General features: G+C 43.3%; 1 protein-coding gene and 1 long non-coding RNA gene across 8 annotated transcripts in view; both read left to right on the top strand.

Annotated features, from left to right (window-relative positions):
• Positions 1-21,602, top strand: part of Camk4 (calcium/calmodulin dependent protein kinase IV) — a 215,649-nt gene that overhangs the window by 21,906 nt on the left and 172,141 nt on the right. The gene's annotated exons all lie outside the window — the stretch shown is intronic.
• Positions 17,972-21,130, top strand: LOC121144382. The gene is made up of 2 exons (XR_005881738.1): positions 17,972-18,948; positions 19,536-21,130. It is a non-coding gene; the product is annotated as an uncharacterized LOC121144382 (long non-coding RNA).

The raw sequence follows: 21,602 nt of genomic DNA on the forward strand, positions 1-21,602 counted from the left end.
AAGCAAGATAGGTGGGACTAGGAGTCAAGCAGGATTCTGGGAAAGAGAAACATAAGGAGTCACCATGTAGCCGCCATAGGGGTAAGAAGTCCAGACCCTTTCTCTAGATGGGTTAAATACTTAAGTCAGAGCTAGCCAGGAAGAAATAAACAAAGGCCAACAGCTTCATAATTAATACAACGTCTTGTGTGTTATTTGGGGACTACAATGTGGCAGAGCCCAGAGCCAAAGCAGCTGGCAAGGAAAAGGCTTCACTCAACCCACACACACACACACACACACACACACACACACACACACACACACACACACAATGGAAATATTAAGTACACAAAGTAGGGATATATTTTATCGAGGGAAAAATCACTTACATGAGAAGCCAAGAAAACCGAGAACCAAAGTTCCACTCGTTGCTCTCCAAGGCTGCACCAGAACCCAAAAAGAGAGCGTCTCCTTTCCCCTACCTCTTTTATCCCCTGTACATTGCACGTACCTGTGACCACGCCCAACAGGTGTGGTCAGTGCTATGGGTATGTAAGATCTCTCTCTACAGTTTCCCTTTTAGTCTAAAGAAAAGATTTAGACTTAAAACTAGTGTCAATATATAAAATGTCTCAAACATATATAAAGCATATATACATAGAGGATGATAACGATACACAGTAAGGCGTATTATGATAAACTATAAATCATCAGAAGATATAACACGCATGCGTGCGTGCACGCACACACGCACGCACACACACACACACACACACTGACTGAGTTTCTTGTCCTGTCACCCTTCTCGGGCCCCAAATAAACACACGGAGACTTATATTAATTATTAAACTGTTGGCTGATGTCCAGGGATTCTTATTGGCTAGCTCTGTCTTAATTTTTAACCCATAACAACTAATCTATGTGACTTTTATCTTACCAGACAATGCCTGGTGTGTCCTATCCTCCTGGTCTCTACATGGCCTCTCCTCATAGCACCTCCCTCTGCCTTCTCTCCCCGGAATTCTCCTCGTCTCCTGGCCCCACCTGTCTTCCTGCCTCTGTTAGCCAATGAGTGTTTTGCTCATCAACCAACAAGGGAAACATATACACAGAAGGAGTTGCACCATCATCTCCTCTTTTCTGTCTAAAATAAAAAATGTTTTAACTTTAACCGTAAAATTATGTGTAACAAAACAGCTATCAAGTGAGAACTATAGTCAACAATATTTAGCCCATTAACATTTGGCAAAATTTAAAGGAAATAGTCTATCATCTGTCTTTGTGTGTCTAAAGCTTTATGTGTAACTTACCTTTTATCATAACTAAGGAAAACCATAACCATAACTATCTGTCTTCAACTCCATCAAAGACCGCTGGAGGATAATACATAATTCTAGAATTCACACACACACACACACACACACACACACACACACACACATGCATATATGTAATCTGTGAAATGTAAATATTCATTCCCCTCTTACAATATTATTATGGATTTTGAAAAAGGATAAATTTTGTGGCTGTTTGCAAATTATGTTCTTATTTGTTAAGGAAAAATTTCTATGAATCCTACATATTTTTATTTGAAGAATAACGATTTTCTTTACTAATAACTAAACTTCAGATATTTGTTTTTCCCTGATTTTTTCCCCACCTTTTCTCCAAAAATATAGTCTAGACAACTGTATTGCATTTGTTGTCATGTTTCCTGCGGTTCTACTTTCCTTATGAAATCGTTAGTCTCAAGCAACGCCGGACAAACTGCTGTATGGTAGCTGCAAATTTGGACTTGTCTGTTGCTTTTCACAATAAACTGGGGTCTTGAGCTTTGGAAAAGAGTTGTCACACGAGTGAAGTGCCCTTCTTGTGGGTCTTCTCTCAGGGGACGTGGTATCTCCAGTCACGGAAATAACCTGCACAGCTTGCTGGGTTTGCCTAATGTGTGGTCACTACTTACCCCTGTCTTTATTTAATGTAGCATTTAGAGTGAAAGGGAAGTTCAGATCCACTTCCTGGAAGGAGAGTAGCTGCATAATCTATGCGTATTTGCTGCGTGAGAAATTGGGAAGTGCCATTTTATGAATAGTAAATTCACGTACATACATACATATATATAAATGAATCTCTAAAGTCACCTTAAAAAAGTTATAGAATATAACCAATATATTGTTATAGAATATCACCAATGAACCACACCAGTGGCAATTAATTGATCTTCGTTGTCAATGTGACTGGAGCTGTGTGACCCCCAAAGGGGATCCCCGACCCGCAGGGATGAGGTGATGAGGGTCGCTACTAATTTGGTGGGTCTTCACGAGCAGATCCGATCTTAAAAGTAAACTTCAAGAGGTTAAGTAAAACAGACTCAAGACAATCTTTGCTGATCAAGAGTGTTTATTTTTGGGGTGAGATGGTTCTTATAGGAAGAGAATCTCAGGGGACGGTACAAGCATGCCAATCAAGTGTCAACTCAAATATACACCAAATACGGTAAAGATGAAGCTGTAATTTTCCATCAGTTGCATTCCACAAATGCTTGTCAGCGTAAGTTAGGTGCAGGAATTAGGGAGGGGTAAAAGGTATTCAAAGGAACACATTAACCCTTTGCCAACAAAGGCAATTGTTCTATAAGGGTTACTTCCGCCTATCATTGTGGTAAAAGCATCCAAAGGAACACATTAACCCTTTGCCAACAAAGGCAATTGTTCTATAAGGGTTACTTCCCCCTGGCTAGGCGGGTGGGCTGCCCTGTGTAAATTTAACTTTTGTGGTTAACTTTTTCCTTTGTCTCAAGGGCATGTGTGCCCGCAGTCACGTAGGCAGAAGGCCAAGAAATGGCTGACAGACTCCATTTTGTTCAAGGTTCTAGCAGTCCCCAACAGAGCTGAGCACCAGTGTTTTCTGTCCCTGCTTTCTGACCATGTGTGCAATGACGCTCCCGTTGACTGTGTGTGCAATGACACTCCTGTTGACCGTGTGTGCAATGACACTCCTGTTGACTGTGTGTGCAATGACATGCTTTCTTACCTTTATGGGTTCCATCCTCACACCGTGAGCCAAAGTAAACTGCTTTTTTTTTTTTTTTTGAGTTTCCTTTATGGAATTATTTGGTTACAATAAGAAGAGAAGAAACACCAGTGCAGTGCCAGTGAGAAGACTTAAGTTATTGCCCCTGGAATCTTCAGCTTCCTTGCAACTGTTGAAGATGATGCTTTAAGTCAAGGTGTGGAGTCTGGAGGTCTGCTCGGCCTTGGTTGGGGAATATCAACTTGGCAGTGGGAACTTTGCCTGCGTTGAGGTTGGTCTGCTGCAGCTATCCACGGGAAGACAAAGGGGCTCTGATGCGGGCTGTTCCACACCAACTCTTATCTCCTGTCATTCCCAAGCGGCAGCCTCAACCATGCCAGTTCTTCCATGGGGTACCGCCTCCGTAATCACCACCTACTTTACTTTCCCTCCTAGAATCTCGAGACGTGTTCTGGATTTCTCCTGTGTTCCTACTAATAGCACAAATCCTCTCTCACTGAACAGGTGTACCCTTCTGGGCAAGACCCACCTCCTTTTGAGCCTTGCCCAAGTCATGGTATCGTGAGGTTATTGTGTACATTCAGTGAGGTCATGTGCTGGAAAGTTCTTAGTGCAGTTTCTTCACGTGTCACACACATGCAGTCCTTGTTGCCATGTGTAGTTCCCATCTCCAGTACATTTAATCCACTTGCCTCTTTGATGTGCTTCTGAGACCTTTTAGTTCGGTTATTTGGAGCTCCTTCCCGGATTGCCAGACTTCCCACTCGGCTCCCGAGACGGTGCTCCCCAGGTCAGGCTTGATTTTGTCCCTTCACAGCTTCACATTCTTTGGTCCCACGTGGTTTGGGGATCCCCCTGTTCACAACCAGCTTCCCTGCTCCTCCGGTTTCTCTCACGCCACATCTGCATTCTCAGCCTGGAGCTCAGCTCTTCTAGCTATTTTTCTGCATTAAGGATAGGTCATGGCCGGGCGGTGGTGGCGCACGCCTTTAATCCCAGCACTCGGGAGGCAGAGGCAGGCGGATCTCTGTGAGTTCGAGGCCGGGCTGGACCGATAGCCTCCAAAACAATACAGAGAAACCCTGTCTCGTAACCCCCCCCAAAAAAGGATAGGTCATGCTGTCTCATGTAGAGTACAACCTCTCTGTTATTCCATATCTCCAAGCTATGCACACACAGGGACGGGGGGGGGCACAGACAGACAGACAGACAGAGAGACAGAGACAGACAGGGACAGAGAGAGACAGAGATGACAGAGATACAGACAGGAACAGAGAGAGAGGGGGGGGAGAGAGAGTCCAGACCCTACTTTATAAGTATCTTTCCCTTCCTCAGGATAAGATAAATGGTATCATCTTAGGAAACCCTGTTTGACTTAGAGGCAGGCAACCTTACATATACATTTCCTGTTCCATCTGCTGCAAGAGCCTGTCTGCTTTAACAGTTGGACTCATATAAGATTTCTAGTTCCTATATGTCTTCACAGTCCCTAGTGTATGTTAACTAAAAATATTTAGAGTGTGGTAAGAGACTTTTCCCGGCCCACTGAGACAGGCATGGGGATCACTGTTTGGAGTCTGGTGGCTGAGCAGACAGACAATCGGCTCAACTCTGAATGTAGCATGAGCGAGTGGGAAGTTATTCCCAAGGAGTGTGGCCGGTGGCTGGAGAGCCCCTGAGGTATCAGGGATAAGAGGAATTCCGGCTCAGCAAAGACTGCTGGAATCTGCGTCTTCTTCATTTCGACTCCGACAGTTTTTCCTCACTGAAAATGCTGTTTTCAGAAACTTGGATTTCAGCCATTCCTGTCTTTTCCTCCTACAGCTTTCCTAAATTATTTCAGAATACAAAATTGCATATCTACAAGATGCCGCTACAGATTCTGATGGTAAAATGTTCACTGTCTTCTACTTTATGTATTGCATTCATTTTGGAGCAAGCAAGGATGTCTCAACCGCAATAAATATCATTAAACACTTGACAACATCTTGCATATGACCTAGTTCCCATTCTGGACAGTGTTCCCACTGGGGAATCCTTGTCACTCAGATGTTCTGACATGCCAGCTCAGAATCCCGGATGCCTGACACCCTGCATCTTGTTCCAGTCTGGAGTGATTTGGACTGAGATGCTAAATTTATGCAATTCAACTGAAGAAACTAGTCAAACACCTAATGGCCTACCAGTTTTCAAAAGAATATCTACATTAAAATATAGGATAAACTAAATCCCTCCTTGAATGCTCTTTCTGACTTTAGCAAATTGAGCATTAAAGCAGATGGATTGATTAATATACTGCTATAATATTTATATGCAGTAATATATTAGTCAATATTATGTTGCAAGCAGTTAATACTTTCATGGGGCTTGTATGAGTCATGAAATCAACTTTGATTTCTTTTATCTAAGGACAATATTGATCCTCCAACTATATATTTTAGTTTTATTTATAGTATAGCATAATAATATAAATGTACTATCTGTATTTATTCTTAAGGTCAGTTAGGGATGCCAGCACTTGGTTTGCATCAAATATGTCGCAAATATAGTTTCCTTTCTGTTGCCACGCTAAACACATTGAACAAAAGCAACTTAGGGAAGTGTATTAATTTCTGTTTTACTGCTGTTATAAAATACCACAACCAAAGCAACTCATAAAGGGAATCCTTTGATGGACTCATGGTTTCAGAGGCTTGGAGTCCCTGGTGACCGAGTAAAGGCACATTCACTTCTAGATCCACAAGCAGGAAAGAGAGGACAGAGGGGAGACCTCAGCATCAACCTCCACGGCCACACCTCCTCCAACCAGGCCACACCTCCTCCAACCAGGCCACACCTCCTCCAACCAGGCCACACCTCCTCCAACCAGGCCACACCTCTTTATCCTTCCCAAACAGTCCCACCAGCCGGGGACCAACAATTAAAACACACGAGCCTATGGAGTGCATGCTTATTCAGACTCCCCACAGAAAGGCAAGGCTTTATTTCCGTTTACAGACTGCATCCATCACTGAAGGAATTCAAGACAGGAACTCGGGCAGGAACTTGAAGTAGACTCCTTCGCGCAGTGGTTCTCAGCGTTTCCAATGCTGAGACCCTTTTACACAGTTCGTCTTGTGGGTGGCCACGAGTCATAAAATTATTTCTGTTGCTTCTTTGTAGCTGTAGTTTTGATACTGTTCCGGGTGCTGTAGTTTTGATACTGTTCCGGGTCACAATGTACGTACCTGATATGCAGAGTATCTGAAAAGTGACCCCCTGTGAAAGGGCCGTTTGACCCCTGAAGGGGTCACGACCCTCGGCTTGAGAACTGCTGCCTTAGAGAATGCTGCTTGGTGGTTGACTTGCAGGTGCACCTGTGTGTAGGTAGCATCGTTATGTGACCCGGGCAACTTTCAGAGAGAATGGTGCTGCCCACAGTGGGCCAGGCTTTGGAGGTCAGTCAAGAGACAAGACAGTACCTTGCTGACGTGACTGGCGCACGCAGGCCAGTCTGACCTGTGGCTTCCTCGGTGGGAATTCCGTCCCCAGACAGCTGGGATATGGAAAGGTTGGAAGCTAACTAGGACGTGCATACTCTTGTCGTTTCTTCCTACACCCAGTGTTTCCACCAGCGTGGCTGGTATGTTGGCAAGCAAAGTTTAAACTACTTTACCTGATAAAACATTTGTTTGCTTTTAGATTTTTGAGACAGGGTTTCTCTGTGTAGTCCTGGCTGTCTGGGAACTCACTGTGTAGACCAGGCTGGCCTCAAACTCAGAGATCCGCCTGCCTCTGCCTCTCTAGTGCTGGATTAGAGGCGTGCACACCTCCCGAGTACTGGATTAGAGGCGTGCACACCTCCCTAGTGCTGGATTAGAGGCGTGCACATCTCCCGACTGCTGGATTAGAGGCGTTCGCCACCACATCTAGCTCAAGATAGCTACGTTTATTTACTGTTGCCAACAACAGGAAAGATGGCAACAGTGTGGCTTTTCTTATTGTGGCCGGGCTATAGCTAAGCTTGTGATAGGGAATGGGCGTGCTGCTACGTGAGTGCCTTCCTCTTCCTGCCCCAACCCCATGGCAGCTCAATTACTTCCTGTCAACTTCAGCTCCACCCACCTCCAGCTTGTGACTAGTTTTTTAACGTCGTTAAAGACTGAAAATCTTGTTCTACTTGGTTCCTGCCTCCCAAATTCTCTGTTTTTCTTTTCTTTCCTTTTTAAATCTTTTTTTTAAACATTTCATTAACAGAACTAAACTTTCTGGTCCCCGTGGAACTGATGAAGTTTGAATTTCTGTCACTAAGCAGTATTTGGCCATCTCCATCCTAAGTCCCAAATGGATGACGTAAATGTCAATGGAGTTGTGCTGTGTGTCACCCTTAGATTCCTGACCAAAAGCAAGTAATATACACAGGTTTCAGACACTATGTTTGCAGTTGATGTTCGTTAGTGCCCCTTAATTCATAACTTTTAAGTAGGAAGTAGAGTTTTGTGTTGACTTATTTGTACTCTGTATTTAAAGTAAAAAGATTATATTATGAGTAGCCCTTCTTTTTTAAATCTTTTAATTGTCTGTCCGTTCCTGCCTTCGCTTGGGTACTATAATGGGATTCTGAGTACTCACAGTTTTTGGGGGTGGGACTTACACAAACTCCTGCTGGTTGTGCATATGTCATTCATGTGAAAGACGTCCCCATCCCCGGGGCAGGGGGTGTGGGGGTTAGTGGTTTTCACACACAACTGTAATTCATTGGAACCTGCCACAGTGCAGAGCAGGGTTTTCATGCTGTGATCCACAGATCGCTAGACCTAGGTGCACAGTCCACGATCCTTAGTAATTGGCATCCGCCAGAGAACCTAAAATGTTTAAAAAACATAGATTCCCCTCGGGGGTTATCAGTGTCTAGAGAACGTGGACACACAAACATCTCCTGCGAACTCACGTGTGCTGGGAAACCTAAGACCTACCCTGACCCCTCACACAGAGAACTCCTGCTGTCCTGCCCAGTCCATCTCCCGAAGAATATCTTCCCTGTGTTTGTAGATGCTTAGATTCTACTCTTCTAGGTCGCCTTTCCCCAGTTAGGATGCAGATGTAGCTTCACAGACACGTGCTCTCATGGTCAAGAGACGCCCTCATCTTGGATTGTCTTCAACGATACCGTTGGAGTATTGGCTTGTGTAACTGAGCGCGGAGGTGATTCAGGTGTGGCATGGTGTTTGGAAGCTCGTGGATTTCTGTCTGCATTGCTTCACCTTTGGGTAGTATGGGAAGTTACATAGGCTTTGTCCTTCCCTCAGAGCAAAATAAAGGAGTGTAAACCCTAATACTGGATTCTATCCACCACTGTCAAAGGACAGCAGTGATTTCTTTTTTACCCATCCTCTTGGCCCGGACAAAGGGCTTGGCCTCAGTGCTAATTGATAACATCTGAGCAAACCCCATAGAGAACCATCGTTGGATAGCATTTTCAGTTCATAGGGAGGCTGTGTTTTAAGCATGTTAGCAGTTTTTGAGTGTGGGAGATGGTAGAAAAGATTCTAAGCATACCAGCAAGGACACCTCTTATCATATGCCTTAAATAGTGAAGTTGTTGCACACAATTCCTGTGGCTGATTATAAAGGTGGCTGGAGAAGACAGTATTTGCTTCTTGCAGCAGACAGGAATTTATGGTAGCTTCTAAAGAAGGTTATGTAAAATACTAGCTCATTGGTATGTTTTATCAGACAAGAGCAGAAGCAGTTGATACATAGATAAAAAACATATGCATCTAAGATATATACTTGTAAATGTATATATACCCCCATACTCATCCATTTTTAATTTAAAATATAATACTTAAGTTGGATATGAATTCTTTATCTTTTATATTTATACTTTATTTTAAAAAGTATTGATGCCACTCAAATTTACCATACATGTTACATATGTTCATTTTATATTTACAAACAAATGAATATATGATTTGCTTATGTCCACGGACTGGCATTTGTACTCATGGAGTCTGGGAGTCTACAGTCTGTAGGACAGGCTGCTGTCTGGCCATCTTCAGCAAGGACTCATGCTGCAGTCTCGAGGTGAAATTTCTTCTGCCTTAGCCAAACCTCAGTTTTGCCATTGTGGTCTTTCAACTGGTTGGACAAGACCTACTTGGATAACAGGGGACAGTATCTTTTATTAGTGTGGCCTTCTGTAGGTCTTAACCATATTTATAAATATCTGCAGGGCCACGAGGGCTAAATTTTAATCAAGTGACATGTCATTTAATCCATCCAACTAGATATCACAGATATTAATAACTGTAAGAGCAAGGGATATCAAGTTAGATAAATTGGAAAACTGTTACATTTGTATGGCTGTGGTATTTTTCTGTCTTTCAGGTACTCTACGATCTTCTATTTTGGCTCATAACTATTTCTCAAAGTGACTCAAGATCCAGGGTATTTTATTGTTTTCCTTAGGATATCTCACTAGTGCTTCTCTGGATACACCTGGGAAGCCCTGGGTTAAACTGTGACCAGGGAGGCTGGATTGAATCTAGTCATGTATCATCTGTGTTGCCTCTGTGTGTCTGTGTTAGTGTCTTATTTATAAGTAGCCCTCTTTCTTTTCCTCTACATCATAAGCCTTTAGGGGTCACATTCTTCATCTTTATTCGTAGAGATTTAATTCATGTTGATGGAGGAGATGCATTTTTAGATAAATAAATGATTATCAAGTTTTAGCCAGCGATCTTTGTATTTGCCCAGAGCCGATACATTTGCTTGGCAGAAACAGATCTTTAGGGCTGTGGAATGTGTGCTGCTCTTTGGAGGTGCTCTGGAGGAGCCAGCAGGGTCACCATCTTACTCCTCATGTTACTCTTGCTTCTTACTATGACAGGCCTAACTTTGTTACACTTACCAGGTTATTGAAACCCTGGGAAAACAAATGAAAACAACTCTGTGCAATATAAGTTCTGAAAGCAAAGCCAGAGTCTGCTCCTGTGTTACTTTGTTTTGCTATCACCCTGTCCAACACTTGGCTTGCTCTCCTTGGGGCTTGGTAATACGCTGTGCTTCTCTTACAAGTGAGAGCTATTTCCTCTTGAGTTGGCTCCCAAACCTTCTCACTGTCATGGCTCACTATTAGATCAAGCAAAGCTGATATTCTCTGTCCTCATCCATCAGTGATACCTTGTGCTCAGGAATCTAGATGTGGCCAAGGACCGTGCCCAGAAGCAAGTCCCGTTGAGCATGGATGAACTTACCCACAAGGGAGTGCAGCATTAGAGACTTGGGTGGCCATCACCAACAGTCTGTCAGCTATGTTTTAGATCTCTGAACAGTCCCCAAAGCTTCTTCCTTTTTTTCTTGGCCATCCTAATCACTTGGTACAGGTAGTGTGACTACATAAAATGGGTCTGGGAAACAAAATTTTAACCTTTGAGCTAGTTACAAAAATACTGGTTGAATTTGAAGATGCTATTTTAAAATTAACTGGTTGGATTGAAGTTAGCTAGATAATCTGAATTTCAGTTTGTGTGCGAAGCCATGAAAACAGAGATCAGTTAGAGTCCCATTACTATCCTCATCATATATGAAATTAAAGGCTAGAAGATGACGTTGGTCAATGAATTGGAATAAAATCCAACCCCATGCATCTTAAGGGTTTTCAAGAACATATGAGCACAGAATTATTAATTCTAGATGAGTTGTTAGCCTAAAAATCAAAACAACTCCGCAGTTGTGAGCATTTGTTGCTCTTGCAGAGGATTTAGCTTCAGTTCCCAGCACCTATGTGGTGGCTCATAACTATCCTTAACTCCACTTCCAGGAGATCTCATCTCCTTGGATACCAGGCAAGCATGTTGTGCACAAATGTGCATACAGGTAAACACAAAATAACACACATGAAGTGCACATGCGTAAAAACAAAATAGAAAACATTTCCCTGGAATATTTTAAGATTAATAATCTAAATGTTTTAAATCGTGTCCTATATTTCATGTATGGTATGCTGTATAAATATATCTGTATTTACTTTAAATAGATGTAACTGTATAAATATGTTAATTATATCTAAATAACCTAAATATTTACAAAAATTATTTCTGAGGGAAGAAATTTTGGAAAACTAGGTAAATGGAAGGAAAACAGTAAAAATTAACTTTAGTTCTGTTATCCAGAAATGATCCTTAGTCTCATGACTTCGTTTTGATTTATATTTGCTTATCCATGAATTTTCCTTTACTTATTTCTGGCAACATTTCCCCTACTAGTAAAGGCCATGTCTTATAGCTTTAATATAGCTGCTTATAAAATAAGACTTTACTAGGTAGCAGAAACATTCCATATATTCTTTCACTGGGGAGTTGCAGGCTGACACTGAACAGATAGCTAACCATGGCTGGGACACCTTCTCACGGTGTCTTCATTGTCTTTAATTTCATAACCACCTTCGGGGGGGGGTGGGTATTATGAGCAGGAGAAAGCCGAGGACCGGGCAGAACAGGGTGGTCTGTGTTCTGCTCGCAGGAAATGCCTGGGTCTGGCTGGAGATTCAGTGAGCTGTCGTATTGCCCCTTGCGAAGTGGGTTCCCTGTCAGCTTTACTGCATCCCAGAGAAAAGGTACCTATAGCGAAGTTACATCATTAGCAAGCTGACGATGCACATAAAGATGACCTGACAGGGTGCTTCGGAATCCTCTCACATGTAAGAGAGGCGTCTCCCAGGGGTAGAGGGCAGAGAACTCTTGCTGGGTTCTACCACACTGAAGGCATGGTGCACTAATTTAAAGAAGGAAGATTTTAGTTACAACCTTTAAATGTCCAGTTTGTTTTTTAATAATGGGCTGAAAACTGGGCACTTGGAACCCAGCTAAGACGCCCGTGTTGCTCACTCTGTGAGGGCTGCTCACGTGCTGAAGGCACTGCTCCGTTCCCTGCTGCACGGGCTCCATTTCCCGTGGCATTGCCATCCTTGTGATACTCATTTTCCTTCCTCGAATTTGTCTTTGCATCGTTTTATTCTTCCTCAGCTTCCATCTTGCTGCCGTCTCTCTCTCTCTCTTTTGTAGATTAATTTTTAAAATTTGGATGCATGTATGTTAGTGTGTGGGTGTGTGCTTGTGAGTGCAGGTGTTCACAGAAGCCAGGGGCACCCGATGCCCTGTAGCTGGAGTGACAAGTGGCTGTGAGCCACTGGACATCGGTGTGGGGAATCAAACTTTCATCTTCTGCAAAAGCCGTTAAGTTTTCATAGTGACTGAGCCTTCTCCTCAGCCCCAACACCTCTCTCTTCTTTTTCTCCTTCAGTTTTCCATTCCTCATCACTATTATATCCCGTCAGATGTTCAATCCACCCTTCCTGTCGGACAACGCCGAACTCTGAGCTCCACCCTTAAGTTCACTGATATCTTTCTCATTCTTTCCCTGGTTCTTCTTAACCCTTCAACGGATGTGCTGGGTGTCTGGCTTCACAGTGCATGGGTTTTTATTAACCCCTGGATATTGCTTTCTGTATTTTGGTAAAACGTTAGCTTAAGGCAAGGGGGCATTCTAGCCACCACCATTTTTTTATAATTTTTTTATTTTTAAATTTAAATTAGAAACAAGGTTCCTTTACATGTCAATTCCAGGTCCCTTTCCCTTTCCCTCCACTCCTCCCTCACCCTCCCACTAAACCCCCAATATCCCCTCATTTCCCCAGGGAGAGTGATGCCCTCCATAGGGGTGTCCATAGTCTGTCATTTCATCCAGGGCAGGGCCTAAACCCTCCCCCAAGAGTTCAGGGTGAGAGTACATCTCACATTGTTGGATGGGAGCCCAAAGTCCATGTGTATACCCGGGATAAATACTGATTTACTACCCAAGGCTCAATAGATTACCTATCTAGCCACCACCTTTAAGAAAGTTAGTGTTCCAGTTTTATGTTGTCTGCTCCTCGTCACCATTGCGTGCTCATGAGGTCATTGTTTTGTGACTCCAAGACCCTTGTGTTATGAATAAACGGATTGCATTTTACATCCTACCCCTTCTGTATGGATTAAGCCACTTAATCTCAGAGTCGTCAAAAAAGCCATCTTTTTAAACATTCCTTCTCTTAGGGTTCTTTCTTATTGGGCAGTCTTAATTTACACTGTACTACTTAATTCACACTACGCAGACATCCAGGCTGCTCATAAAAATGTAGAAGTCCATATGTATGTAATATTTGTTGGGAAAAGTCCAAGACTGTACCTCAAAAGGAGTGTTGCTAAACAGGGCATAGCCAGTGTGTTTATGATGGCAACCACCATGTTAGAACCCTGAAAGGAAAGCAGGCTAGACCCACTTATTAGAACCGTTTCCTCAAAATTCTTTGTATACTGCTAAAAACAGGAGGGAACTCTTAGTGCTTTTTGTTAGTCTTCTGATGTCTGTATTTTTCCTTAATCCTCTCCCCTTGCTCTTCACTGTTTTTTCTTTCTGTTTCATTTTTCTCTTGCTTTAAATGCTTCTCAAATATCAAATCTAAATATGTAAGGATGCGATACAGAGCCATGATGGAAAGGACATTTCAATAGGGATTCAGTAATGAAGGTTTACTGTTACATAAGTGCACTGAGAAAAGGAGTCTGTGCCTCTTGTTTTGTGAGTATGTGTCCGTGGTACTTGTTTTGTATGTGTCCGTGGTACTTGTTTTGTGAGTATGTGTCCGTGGTACTTGTTTTGTGAGTATGTGTCCGTGGTACTTGTTTTGTGAGTATGTGTCCGTGGTACTTGTTTTGTATGTGTCCGTGGTACTTGTTTTGTATGTGTCCGTGGTACTTGTTTTGTGAGTATGTGTCCGTGGTACTTGTTTTGTATGTGTCCGTGGTACTTGCTTTGTGAGTATGTGTCCGTGGTACTTGTTTTGTGAGTATGTGTCCGTGGTACTTGTTTTGTGAGTATGTGTCCGTGGTACTTGTTTTGTGAGTATGTGTCCGTGGTACTTGTTTTGTGAGTATGTGTCCGTGGTACTTGTTTTGTGAGTATGTGTCCGTGGTACTTGTTTTGTATGTGTCCGTGGTACTTGTTTTGTGAGTATGTGTCCGTGGTACTTGCTTTGTGAGTATGTGTCCGTGGTACTTGTTTTGTATGTGTCCGTGGTACTTGCTTTGTGAGTATGTGTCCGTGGTACTTGTTTTGTATGTGTCCGTGGTACTTGTTTTGTGAGTATGTGTCCGTGGTACTTGTTTTGTGAGTATGTGTCCGTGGTACTTGTTTTGTGAGTATGTGTCCGTGGTACTTGTTTTGTATGTGTCCGTGGTACTTGCTTTGTGAGTATGTGTCCGTGGTACTTGTTTTGTATGTGTCCGTGGTACTTGTTTTGTGAGTATGTGTCCGTGGTACTTGTTTTGTATGTGTCCGTGGTACTTGTTTTGTGAGTATGTGTCCGTGGTACTTGTTTTGTGAGTATGTGTCCGTGGTACTTGTTTTGTATGTGTCCGTGGTACTTGTTTTGTATGTGTCCGTGGTACTTGTTTTGTGAGTATGTGTCCGTGGTACTTGCTTTGTGAGTATGTGTCCGTGGTACTTGTTTTGTATGTGTCCGTGGTACTTGTTTTGTGAGTATGTGTCCGTGGTACTTGCTTTGTGAGTATGTGTCCGTGGTACTTGTTTTGTATGTGTCCGTGGTACTTGTTTTGTGAGTATGTGTCCGTGGTACTTGCTTTGTGAGTATGTGTCCGTGGTACTTGTTTTGTATGTGTCCGTGGTACTTGTTTTGTGAGTATGTGTCCGTGGTACTTGCTTTGTATGTGTCCGTGGTACTTGCTTTGTGAGTATGTGTCCGTGGTACTTGTTTTGTGAGTATGTGTCCGTGGTACTTGTTTTGTGAGTATGTGTCCGTGGTACTTGTTTTGTGAGTATGTGTCCGTGGTACTTGCTTTGTGAGTATGTGTCCGTGGTACTTGTTTTGTATGTGTCCGTGGTACTTGCTTTGTGAGTATGTGTCCGTGGTACTTGTTTTGTATGTGTCCGTGGTACTTGTTTTGTGAGTATGTGTCCGTGGTACTTGTTTTGTGAGTATGTGTCCGTGGTACTTGTTTTGTGAGTATGTGTCCGTGGTACTTGTTTTGTGAGTATGTGTCCGTGGTACTTGTTTTGTGAGTATGTGTCCGTGGTACTTGCTTTGTGAGTATGTGTCCGTGGTACTTGTTTTGTATGTGTCCGTGGTACTTGTTTTGTATGTGTCCGTGGTACTTGTTTTGTATGTGTCCGTGGTACTTGCTTTGTGAGTATGTGTCCGTGGTACTTGTTTTGTATGTGTCCGTGGTACTTGTTTTGTGAGTATGTGTCCGTGGTACTTGTTTTGTGAGTATGTGTCCGTGGTACTTGTTTTGTATGTGTCCGTGGTACTTGTTTTGTGAGTATGTGTCCGTGGTACTTGTTTTGTGAGTATGTGTCCGTGGTACTTGTTTTGTGAGTATGTGTCCGTGGTACTGACCCTGGAGTTTCTCTAGCTCTTGCTCACCATTGTTCAGCATTCATGGCTGTCTGCCTGTCTGTCTTGTCTCTCTCTCTCTTTTTCTTTTCCTTTTCTTGCTAATTAATGGAGCAGATCTGATCCAGACACATGGAGTCCAAACTCAGGCATCTGTGTGCGTCGTCTGCAGTTTATGCTTGCCTTACTTCCTGAGTCATGACAGCATGGCAGAAGGCAGCTGAGTTGAGGCGAGTTAAGGGATGCCAAGACGTATTCATAATTATGTATGCCAAGGCTCTGCCATATCCACTGTGACTCTGGGGATTACCCCCAAGTCTGAAGCCATATTCTTTCCAAGGATGCTGCTGTTTGGAGAGGCATTGGAAACCTTGCCAAAGTCATTTGTCTTGGCTTTTTCACTGATTTCTCTTAGGGACTCGACCGTGAGCTACTTTGGTGAGATTTGTGCGTATAGGTGTGGGGCTCATGCTGAAATAATGTGGAGTGCCATGGACCACGGAAGCCTTCTTATATACTTTTGCTCACTATGGAAAATGTGGAATGATATAAATAAGCCTGCTGCCTTAGTCAGGTTTTTTTTTTGTTGTTGTTCTGAAGAGACACCATGACCATGGCAATTCATTTGTTTGGTTTTTGTTTTTTTGAGCAGGGTTTCTTTACCTAGTCCTGGCTGTCCTGGAAGGGGCTCTATGGACCAGACTGGCCTTGAACTCACAGAGATCCACATGCCTCTGCCTCCCGAGGGCTGGGATTGAAGGTGTGCATCACCACCCATGTTTCCCATGACAGCTCTGATAAAGGAACATAATTGGGGCTGGCTGACAGTTCAGAGGTTCAGTCCATTGTCATCACGGTGGGAAGCAGGTGGCCCGCAGGCAGACACGGTGTGGGAGAAATAGCAAAGAGCTCTACATGCAGATCAGAAGGCAGCAGGAAGAGAATGTGGGACACTGGGCCTGGCTTGAGCATCTGAAACCGCAAAGCCCGCCCCCAGTGACACACTTCCTCCCACAGGGCCACACCTCCTCATAGTGCCACTCCCTTTGAGTCTGTGGGGGCCATTTTCTCTCAAACCACTGCTCCTGCCTTCTGTTTTAGTCTTCATGATGCATTTCAGATCACTGTTTTCTGTGGATCTCTCCACTTAGCCAGTTTTGGATTGAAACGACCTTCGGGGAACTAGCAGTAGTAGAGTTCAAATGGTAAAACCCAGTGAGTGTAGGTGGAGTTTCCCTGTCAATAACTGACTCGGAGACTCAGTGTGCATTACAAATGCTCTGCCAATGACTCAACCCATTTCTGTTCATCTGCGTGCCACCCCAAGGCCCGTGGCTTCTACCTCGATCTCATGTTGTGAGTCTTACTTGTTCTCTGTCGTAGCAACGGATATCCACACAGTCTACGGAAAGATTAATCCACAGCAAGTGAGTCTTATTTATCAGGGTCCTGATAAAGGAACCTGCATGTAACCCTTACTTTAAAAATCTGTAATCACACGATTAGCAATTAGGCTGAAAGAAAACAGCGACAGTAATTCTGCAATGGTAACTTAATCATAATGTAAACATAATTTTCAGAAAATTCTTGACTAAATTATTTAGGGCACATGGTTCTTTCCTTTTATTTTTTAAATTTTTTCATTTACCTAGTTGGCCATTTATTATGCGTGCGTGTGGTGTGTGTGTGTATGTCTGCGAGCTAGTGTGAGAACACTCGTGCATATGTGCACACTCATATTTTCGTGTGCATACTGCAGCTGAGTATGGAGCTCAGAGGACAACTTGCAGGAGGTGATTCTCTCTTTCATTCCTGTGGGTTCCAGGAATTGAACTCAGGTTAAAGGCTTGGAAACAAGTGCTTTTGCCCACTGAGCAATCTGACTGGCCCAATGATTTTTGTTTTGTTTTGTTTTTGTTGTAGTACTTTTTGGCTTGTTTTGAGAATTCTTGGCTCTCTGATCCTCCTGATTTTCAGTCTAAGAATGGAATCAGGAACATGTTCCCAACGTGATGAAGGCTATTGTAACACTGCAGGCAAGCAAATTCAGCAGTGTGCACATTTTTACCCATATGGTAAATATTAAGTGGTGCTTATTCCATTGAAGAACTCTGAGTGGACGAGGCTTACGGGAATACAGGTCCAGGTTAGCTGAACTCTGGGTGGACAAGGCTTACGGGAATACAGGTCCAGGTTATCTGAACTCTGGGTGGACAAGGCTTATGGGAATACAGGTGCAGATTAGCTGAACTCTGAGTGGACGAGGCTTATGGGAATACAGGTCCAAGCTGTTAGCCGCATGTGAGTTTGTCAGAGGTTTCTCATTTTCTTTTTCAAGTCTGATTTCCTGTCTGCAAAGTTTGTTTAGATCATTTGACCTTTGATGATTAAGAGACAATCACCTGCATACCTGCCTTCTCTCTCTCTCTCTCTCTCTCTCTCTCTCTCTCTCTCTCTCTCTCTCTCTCTTCCTTGGTGACAATTCAGTGTTCCTCTCCTGTCTCCTGTCCCTTTTCTCAGGAAGCATTTTTTATGTGCTACCAGCTACCTGGAGGCCTTGGGCTGCTTGTCTTCTGGGCAGAGCTTCCACACAAACAGTAGGTACCGGCCATTCTTCTTGTCCCTGGAGCAAGGGAGAAGAGTCCATTCCCAGTCTGGGCTGCTGTGGCAGATGGTTTCCCCATCCTGTCACCTCGGAAACTCCAATACTGTCTTACAGGCAGGTATTTACTTTTTGTTAAAAAAAAAAGCATGCCACATGACAGCAATCTCCGGTTTCAACGTTGACAAGAGAGAATGATGCTATTTCTAAAAAGAAAGTGAATAGAAATTAGCCTGGCCCATTTGCTAAAGCGCTTAAATATAATCCCATGGTCTTGATTTTATTCTATTTTACAAACAATTGAGATTCAGCTATCGATGGCTGTTTATTGGACTATTATTAGCTGAGTTTTTATTAATTAATTGTTAGTGTGACAGATTTCTAGATCTTTTTGCTTCTTTCTTCTGTTTGTTTTCTCTATTCTTTTCAGACAGGGTCCCAAGAGCTTCTGCTCGCCTGACACAGTTGGGTTTGAGCTCCTCCTGTCCCCATCCTGAGTGCTGAGATAGCAGGCATGCACTGGCATGCCCAATTTCAAATTGTGTTTTTTAATTTGAAATTTGAAAAAGAAAATGAGAAACCTCTGATAAACTCACATGTGGCTAACAGCATGGACCTGTATTTCCGTAAGCCTCGTCCCCTCAGAGTTCAGCTAACCTGGATCTATTTAGTGACGACAAATTGACTTATATAAACCTTTTCCTTTTTTTTTTTTTGTTTTTGTTTTTCGAGACAGGGTTTCTCTGTATTGTTTTGGTGGCTGTCCTAGAACTCTCTCCATAGACCAGGCTGGCCTCTGCCTCCCGAGTGCTGGGATTAAAGGAGTGCGCCATCAGCGCCTGGCAACCTTTTCCAATAAATTTCTGTCCTTTAAATGTGAACTGGTTTTCACGTTGTAAGTAAACATCTTTTCAGCTACACAGTATTTCAGGAGTCTCACTTTGCTCAGATTTAGAATTCTGGTGAGACTATTGTAGCTAAAATCTTGAAAGTTGAGTCTAGCTCAGGGAAAAACCACAGCCTAACAAATGGTTTTCCTTTGGATGAAGGGTAGCCATGGTCTGTGTGGAAACTGAGGCCGAGGGCCTTAGCTGACTCACCTTGTAACTAGCCTGTTGCTGCTGCTTCACCGACGATGGGTTTGATAGAGACAGCACCACAGGAAATGTGGTTGGGGTGGGAGTGAAGGAAAGGTCGCTGTGGCAGACTTGCAGAAATCATGCAGTCTTGTAAAGAGAAGCTTTTTCCTTGAGAGAAGCCTTCCCGCCCGCCTAGTTCTAGAGCCGCATCAGTCCCAAATAAACACACAGGAGGCTATATTAATTATGAAGCTGTTGGCCTTGCTTGTTTCTTACTGGCTAGCTCTGACTTAAGTAATTACCCCATAATTGTTAATCTAAGTATGTTTCTTACCGGAGAATAGTTCCGGGCTCCTACCCCATGGCGTTACATCTCAAACTCTCTTGTGTTTCTCCTTCCCAGAATCCTCCTGGACTCCTAGTCCCACCTATCTAGATTCCTATTGGCCAGACAGTGCTTTATTAACATAAGACTTCCCCAACACCAGCCTTGTTATGAGGATTGTACATGCTGTGAAGACTCCATATTGGACCCATTCCTGGATAAGAGCAGAGTTGTCACCCGATGAAACCAAGGGAAGTGGCCAGCTCACCCCGCTTAACTCCTTAACTGTGTAATGACAAAAATTTCAGGATACAAATGTAAACGTATGAAGAGAATGCTTCATATAAAACGTGAATAAAATAATAAGAGCAGGGAAAATAACGGAAGAACCGGATTCTTCATACATCTGTATGTTCATTCCATCTCCTACCCAGTGCAGGGATATTTCAACTATGGTTTCCAGCCCCATGTTGCTGAGGGTTTCTCTGTGTTAAACTCACCTACATCTGCACAGATCCGTGCGTGACTGACCTCCTGGGTTACTGTGAGGATGGGGTAGATGAAAATGAAACTGACCAAGCGTGTCGATTACTGGGTGATGACGACACTGCTGTTGGGTACTGGGGTTTCCCCTGGTGGCCGCTGTGGTTTGGCAAGGGCCTGCTTCTGTACTCTCTGTCATTGCCGCGTTGACCTTGATGGGAGCAGTGTCTGTCAGGGTGCTGGAGGAAGACACCAAGCACTCCTCGGCAAAGGCACTAACCTGCACTGACTGGAAGACGATGATGCAGCAGGGCACCTGCAAGTCTTTGAGTTGAAGTCCATACAACTACTACTGCCAAGCCTTTAAAGCTCAGAGGTGGCTCCTGTAGCTCACACGGTGTTTACATCAGTCTCACGGCTGAAACTCCTTGGTTTGATCCAACATGTGTCTGAAGAATGTTATATGGTGCCTGACTCCTCTGGTAGCGTGAAGCCCTGGCTCTTGTGTCTTATCTACGGTCGGCTTGTCTACTTTGTGCCTTCATCATCCATTGAACTGACTCCTTTTGCTGAGTTGAATGGAAAAGGTCTTCCCACACATCAAGCAATTCCATTTCTCTTCACAAGTAGAAAGTGTTTGCAACTATCCTTATTGTATTCAGAGTGGGTTTTCTTGGATTCATGCCCAGAAAGTTTATTTTGGTGTAGAGTAGGCTGATTTTCTAATTTTCTGTACATCTCTTCATAGCATTTACCAAACTGTTTACTGGAGACTTCAGCTAGGTTAGGGTCTGTGTAAATGCGGCAAAGCCTGAAAATACTCGTCATCTAAAATTCTTTAACACATTTGTTACTTACTTCTAGAGAAGTGATTTCCATACCACCTGAAACTGTCCTGGGAATAGTGTTTTGAATTCTCAAAACCACGGACTCTTCTGGCAAATTCTGTTGTTTATTTTTGTAGTTTAGAGCCTTTACATTGTGACTTCATTTTATCATCATAGTATGATAGTTTGGAGCCTTGATAGCACTCTAATTACATGTCTATTTCCTTTTTGCCAAAGTAGTACTTACCATGCCAGCCTCCCCGCTATGGAATGTGGGTGACGGGCTGAAATTGGCATTGTGGTAGGCAATACAATATTTTAAGGGCTAATAATACGGATATTAAAATATTTTCCCAAGTTAAATTGGTGAGTTTCTTTATCTTGAGAACACACACACACACACACACACACACACACACACACACACGCCACACACGCCACACATTATTAAATAACTACATTATTTTTGCTAGCCAGTTCATCACAGAACCCAACTATGTGTCTCATAAAAATGAATGGCCTTACATCCGCGCTGTGGCTACTGTTCATCTATAAACACCAATGAGTTACTAATGCCCAAGCTAATTTAGGTGTATCTCAAAGGCTCAGGAATTCAACAGCAGTCTCATGCAGGCAGACTTTTCTTTCAGGCCTGCCAGTTCTCAACCAACAGAGTCAACATTGGTTACAAATGCGTGGCCAATAGCGCAGGTTTGCTGTTAGCTGCCTCTTGCACTTAAGTTAACCGACTATTTCCTGTCTACGCTCCGCCACAGGTGACTTGGTACCTTTTCTCGGCACAGCATGTTCATCTTGCTTTCTCTCTGCACCTCCT

This window comes from Mesocricetus auratus, unplaced genomic scaffold, assembly GCF_017639785.1.
Source record: "Mesocricetus auratus isolate SY011 unplaced genomic scaffold, BCM_Maur_2.0 Super-Scaffold_100015, whole genome shotgun sequence".
NCBI classification, from domain to species: Eukaryota; Metazoa; Chordata; class Mammalia; order Rodentia; family Cricetidae; genus Mesocricetus; species Mesocricetus auratus.